Below are 6,413 nucleotides of genomic sequence, written 5' to 3' on the forward strand. Positions count from 1 at the left end.
AATTTTTTTTTTTAAAGATGGTGAGTTTGGTGTTTTACAAAAGTGGTGAGGTGTGTGTTTTAGGTGCTTGGAGTCGAGGATGGGGTGGACATCTGGACTGGCCCAGGACATCATGCCAGGAGCTACCACGTGGACGTGAGCTAGCAAGCATGTTGAGATTGGCTGTTCTGACAACACCAAACCTTCTGCCTTGCACAACCTGGGAACTTCAAAGGTTTAAATAGAATAAGCCAAGTCCTTTCCTCAGCTGTGGTCAGAATGCTGGCATCCAACCCTCTGCTACTTTTGTAAATATCACCTTTGCCACCTTTCCCTGTGTTTAAGTTTCTGATAGGAGCAATGAGATGTCTCCAGGCCTCTCAAGCTCAAAATGGGTGCAGTGCCACCTTGCTTTGTCCCCTCACTTCTTCTTCTTCTTTTTTTTTTTTTTTTGCGGTACGCGACGCGCAGGCTCAGCGGCCACGGCTCACGGGCCTAGCCGCTCTGCGGCATGTGGGATCTTCCCGGACTAGGGCACAAACCCGTGTCCCCTGCATCGGCAGGTGGACTCTCAACCACTGCGCCACCAGGGAAGCCCTGTCCCCTCACTTCTGACCCACTGCCTCTGGAAGCTGAGGGGTGAATAAATACAAGCCCTGCCTGAGGCTGGAACTCTCTCATCAGGGCTGCCAGAATGCAAAGCATGTCCATAGCTAGGACACATGAGAACCAAGACTCAAACCAGGCCTGCCATCAACGTAGGATGCCAGCCTGGGATCATGAGAGTCTTAAGGAGGTGGTGTCCAGACGTGGCAAGATAGGGAAGGTTAATGTGGGGCCCTTACTGTCGTGGTATGTAGGTTTCCTCACATACACACACCCTCCCCACATCAGCAGAGACTCTTTGCACGTGGTGGGAGTTCAGTAAATAGTTGTTACATGAAAATTTTGCCTGGATTTGGACTTGAAAAGACTCAAAAGCAGGTCATAACCATGTCCCAACCCTTTGCACAATTGTAGGCACCTAATTCCCACTATGCTTTTCTATCCCTGGACCTTATCCTGTGTACTCCTGCTTTCTATACCTGGAATGCTCCCCACCTTTTTCACTTGGCTAACTCCTTTTCATCCTTTAAGTTTCAGTCTAGATCTCACTTCTTCCAGGAAGTCTTTGCTGATTCTCTAAGTCTGGATTCTGTCCCTCTTATGTACCCCCATATGCCTATACTTCCTTCCTGTATTAGCGTATATCACATGGGATTTGTAATTACCTGTTTCCTAGTTTGTGTCCTTTAGACCATAAGCCTTGAGGGCAGTGACTGCACTTTGTTCATGCCCATGCCCCTGTGCCTACCACATAGTAGATGCTCACTAGGTATGTATGAGATGAATGTGTTTGGGACACTGATTCTTCTTTCACTTCCTCCCCAGAAGCTGACCTGAAGTTTAACCACCTGCCAGGTAAGACATAAGATTTACAGAGAGAGTTCTATTTTATAAAAAGCCTTCAAGCCCAAAGAAATAATATCTAAAGGTGAAAGCTCAGGTACCTTGGCTGGTTGTAGGGTTTTCCTCCTGTGAGTAACACGTTGGGAAGGTGGTCATCTGTTCAGGGGCTGACGCTGCTAAGAACCAATGGCGGGCGAGTGTGTGTTGAGATGAAATGGAAGATGTTTTTAGGTCCTGAGCAGCCCTTTGGTCCAGCGTCATGTACAGTGATATACTGGGCAACTGGAGAGGCAGAGTGGCATGGATCTGAGTCTGCATGATACCGTGGGGCTGGCAGAGGATCTCTCCATAGCAGTAGCTATTCATGGAGGCCATGTGGAGAAAGGGGAGTGAGTTCAAGAACTTTATTTGCTTCATTGTTCTGTCAGTTTATTTTGTGCTGATTTAATCGCCGAGGTGCTGTGATTATAGGTATATATGTGTGTATATACAATGTGCTTGAGGTTGACAATTGGGCACAGGCAGATGGTTAGATTACATGTGTGTGTTTCACACCTCTGTGGACACTGGTGTGTCCCTCTGCCTCCAGGTCTGTCATGGAAGTGAGGAGGGAAGAAAGGGAGAGAACATTTATTGAGTACCAGTTCTATACCAGGTGCTTTATGATTTTTATCTTGTTTAATCCTCACAACAACTGTAGTGTAGATGTTGCTATCCCCATTTTACAGATGAAGAAACTGAGGCTCAGGACATTCTGTAACTTGCCAAAGGACATGGTAATAATTTGTGGTCCTGATAGTAATGTTCAATTTATGTCTGTTCTACCATTTCCAGGCTGACTCCTAACTCAGTGTTTAAGGTTTGGCATCTAGGACAGGACACAGAAGTAAAGCACTGACAGAGCCCAGTTAAGAGGAGAGGTTATGGACTTCCCTGGTGGGGCAGTGGTTAAGGCTCCACGCTCCCAATACAGGGGGCCTGGGTTCAATACCTGGTCAAAGGAACTAGATCCCACATGCATGCCGCAACTAAGAGTTAGCATGCAACAACTAAGGAGCCCACATGCCACAACTAAGACTCGGAGAAACCAAATAAATAAATAAGTAAATATTTTTAAAAAGGGGAGAGGTTAAGTGTTCAGGCTCTGGGTCAGTTCAGACTGACCAAATTCAAATCCTCCCTCTGCGTCTTCACTGTGTGACTTTGACATTAGAGTGGATGCCCTTGGTGTGTCAGTGCCTTTTTTCCCAAATGCCACAAATTTCCCTTTATTAAGTAGTCAGGTCCGAACAACTTAATAAATATTTTTGTCCTAACAACATAGCCATTTGAAAAAAATGACACAAAAGTTGAAAGAGAAAATATTTTAATTCATTCTTAAATTACCACAGTTACTAATGGGATATCTATGACTCTTGGGCATTGCCTTGCTTCTCTAACTTTGGAATCAGAGTGACCACCACCAGACTCATTTCCTGTTTCACACTGATTTCATGTTGAAAAATCCAGTTTTGCAAAAAAAGTGACGTCATTGGAAGGCATGTAGCGCCATCTACTGTAGAAGCGGTGAGTTGCCTTCAGCTAAGTAGCGCACATGATGCCTGACAGATGACGAGTAATTTATCCCTGAAAATTTTCAAATAACTTGTGGAACCTCACTGTGACAACTTGGAGCACCGTGACACACAGTTTGGGAATTGTGGTAATAGGGACTATCCAAGGTGAGTTGGGCAATTGACTTATCCTTTCTGTGCCTTGGTTTCCTCACCTATAACGTGGGTAACACTACCTAGCTGATGGGATTGTAATGAGGTTTAAATGAGGTATTTATAAAGTACCTACACAATGGCGCCTGACACTCTACATTGGAGTCACCTGGGATAGTTAATGAAACTCATGGATGCCTGGAACCCTACCCACAGAGTCTGATGTATTTGGTTGGGGTGGTGCCCAGGCATGGGAATTACTTTTTAAAGTAGCCCAGGGAATTTTAATGTTCAGCCGAAGCTGAGAATCACTGACCTGTCACATCGTAAATAGGCTATTTTAAAAATAAAAGTAATATTTTTATTATGGTTAGGCAGAAAGAACACAAGCCTAGGTAACCAAAGTCCTGGATTCTAGAGCTTTTTCCCATTTAGGAGTAGTGTGGACTTAGGCAAATCACTTGCTGTCTCTTAACCTCTGTTCTTCTACGTAAAATGACAAAAACTTTTGTCCAGTCTTAATTCACAGGGTTATGACGTGTGAAGTAAAGTGCGTGAAACTGCTCTTTAAACTGTACAGCACTATACCAATGTATCGTGGGGAAGTAGAAAACGTGATCGCTTTCTTCAACGAGTAACAAAACCCCAGGAAACTTGAGGGCCACTGTGTCTGCTGTTCTGTGTAGCATGGAGAGACCTTTAGACCCACAGCTGAAATGATAGAAACACATGGGCCCCTTCTCAGCTGGGGTGGAAGGCCCACAGCCTGCCTCTTTAAGGAATCATTACAGTATTGGAAAATTCCAGAAGGGGGCAGCCTTGTCTCAGCCCCAGACGGGTTTGAGTATAACCATCAGACAGACCCATTTTGTTTTGAAAAAGTTGAAGTGAATGTTCACTGATTTTATTTATTTTTATTAGCCACTATACCATAATACATAAAGTTTCAGTAATTACAACTCGAAAATTAAAACCTGAACAGCAATGTAAAAACTGTAAAGACATGAAAGCTAATTTTTACTTGCTTAAGGCTCTTTGGCAGTAGATCTTAGAAAAAGTTTCTCTAGATTTCTTTTTAATCACCATTTGGACTTTTGCTAATTACATCTCTATTCATACTGGGCTTATATATCAGCCATGCAAATTAGGTGTGCACATGTAATGAAAACAATAACAGTGAAATAGTTATTTCAATAGTTAGGAGACAAGGCACTAGTTTTAACCAATTAACAATAATACTGCATCCTTTCACTCTAAGCATACCCCAAGGTCAAGGGAAATCAAGTCCCAGGCCGCTAGAACTCACTCACAGCAGTGTCTGACTGAAAATGCACAGAGCTTCTATTTAGCTCTAAGTATCATGGTGATAATAGCTACCTTTAATTAAGCAAATACTATGTGCCAGATGCTTCATTGACAAACCATTCCTCATAGCATGTTAACAGAGGTCATGATCTTCCTCATTTTCCAGATGAAGAAACAACTCGGAGAATTTCTGCTCATGGGCACACAGCTGATGTGGGGGGAATGAGGGAGGCCTTCTGTCTGCCCAGCTCACCGTAATTCACGTGAGCTATTCTAGTACCCATACTCAGCTGCTCTAATTCTGGTGGCTTTGGCTTGGAGACTGTCTAAGGTCTAGTCCAAGGACTTAGGCAGGACCACGTAGAGGAGGTATCCTTCCCCACAGCTCCCTGCTCTAGCCCACCTGAGCTGCCCTATAGCTTTATGGCCCTGAGGCTCAAAGGTACCTGGCAGCTACTCTCAGAATGAAGGGCCTTGCCCATAGTCACAAATCAAGGGGACTTAGGGAGTGGCTGGAATAACAATATGAATCTGAGAAACAAAGTAAGGGGCTGAAGGGTTGGATTCTCAGTCCATTGCTGGGCCTTAATGGAAACTATGTTTATAAGCCATGTGGGCTCTTCCTGAATCCAGGGAAAATATTAGCAGGAGGGCCTGCCTGTGTAGTGGCAGGGCCTCTGCACCCAGCCAAGGCTCTCTGAGGCAACTGTGAAAAGCATGTTGAAAATCTTGGATAAGACTAACCTTTAGAATAAGGCGATGCTTTATATGAACCCCTTTTCATTTAGCGTTACCTTGCATCTTCTGAATGATCAACAATGATCTACAAAACATATAGTAGGTATTAAAGCTGTTCACCAAATTTTTCCTCTTCTCTGCCTTCTGACCACATGCCAGGATGGCATTGCCTGGTCCCTGGTCCCTAGTGATTGGGGGTGGCCATAGACTAGGTATGGCCAATCTGGTGGAAGTGGAAGTGATGGTATCACTTCCAGGCTGAAGCATTTAATCGTCTCTGTGAGCCCTTCCGAGCTCTCTTCCCCTCTGCAGAGCAAGTGGTAAAGCTCCAGCTAGTGGCTGCTCCATCAGCCTGAGTTTACAGTAAGGAGGGCATGGAGTAGAGGTCCCATCTGACCCACAGAGGATATGCAGAATAAATGAGAAAGAAACCTTTGTTATCTGAAGTCACTGGGGTTTGGGTTTTGCTGTTGTTCTTACTGCAGTGTGACCTAGGCTATTCTGACTGGCAGAGTGGGTTTACCAGCTACTTGCTCTGAGTCAAGGTACAGGAACTGGATTATTTAAGGAGCAGTGTGTGTAGAGGAAGGGGAATGGATTTTGGAGACAGATAGATTACAATTAAATATCAGCTCTGCCACTCACTATACATATGATTTTAAGCAAATTTTAAAACCCTCTTCATACATACTTATTAAAATGGCAAAAAAAAGCAAGCAAGCAAAACCCCCTGACCATACCAAATATTGGCAAGGATACAGAGCAACTAGAACTGGGGATGCAAAATGATATGGCTACTTTGGAAAATAGTTTAGCAGTTTCTTATAAAATTAAACAACACTCGCTGTGTGTCCCACTCCTATTTGCCCAAGAGATGTGAAGCCTTATGTTTACATAAAAACCTGTAACCCTCATCCCTCAGTATCCTCAGGGGATTGGTTCCAGGACCCTCAGCAGATACCAAAATCCACAGATGCTCAAATCCCTTATGTAAAATGGCATAGTATTTACATGTAACCTAAAGCACATCCTCCCATATACTTTAAATCATCTCTAGATTACTTATGTTACAGAATACAATGTAAATAGTTATAAATACAATGTAAATGCCATGTAAATAGACTCCACATGGCAAATTCAAGTTTTGCTTTTGGGAACTTTCTGGAGGTTTTTTTTTTTTTCCAACCAAGCTATCTACCGTTGGTTGAATACTGTGGATACAGAAGGCCGACTGCC

The sequence above is a fragment of the Delphinapterus leucas genome, chromosome 9 (genome assembly GCF_059928025.1).
Source record: "Delphinapterus leucas isolate spDelLeu-1000000601 "Yukka" chromosome 9, BTC_Dleu_Yukka2, whole genome shotgun sequence".
Taxonomy (NCBI): Eukaryota; Metazoa; Chordata; class Mammalia; order Artiodactyla; family Monodontidae; genus Delphinapterus; species Delphinapterus leucas.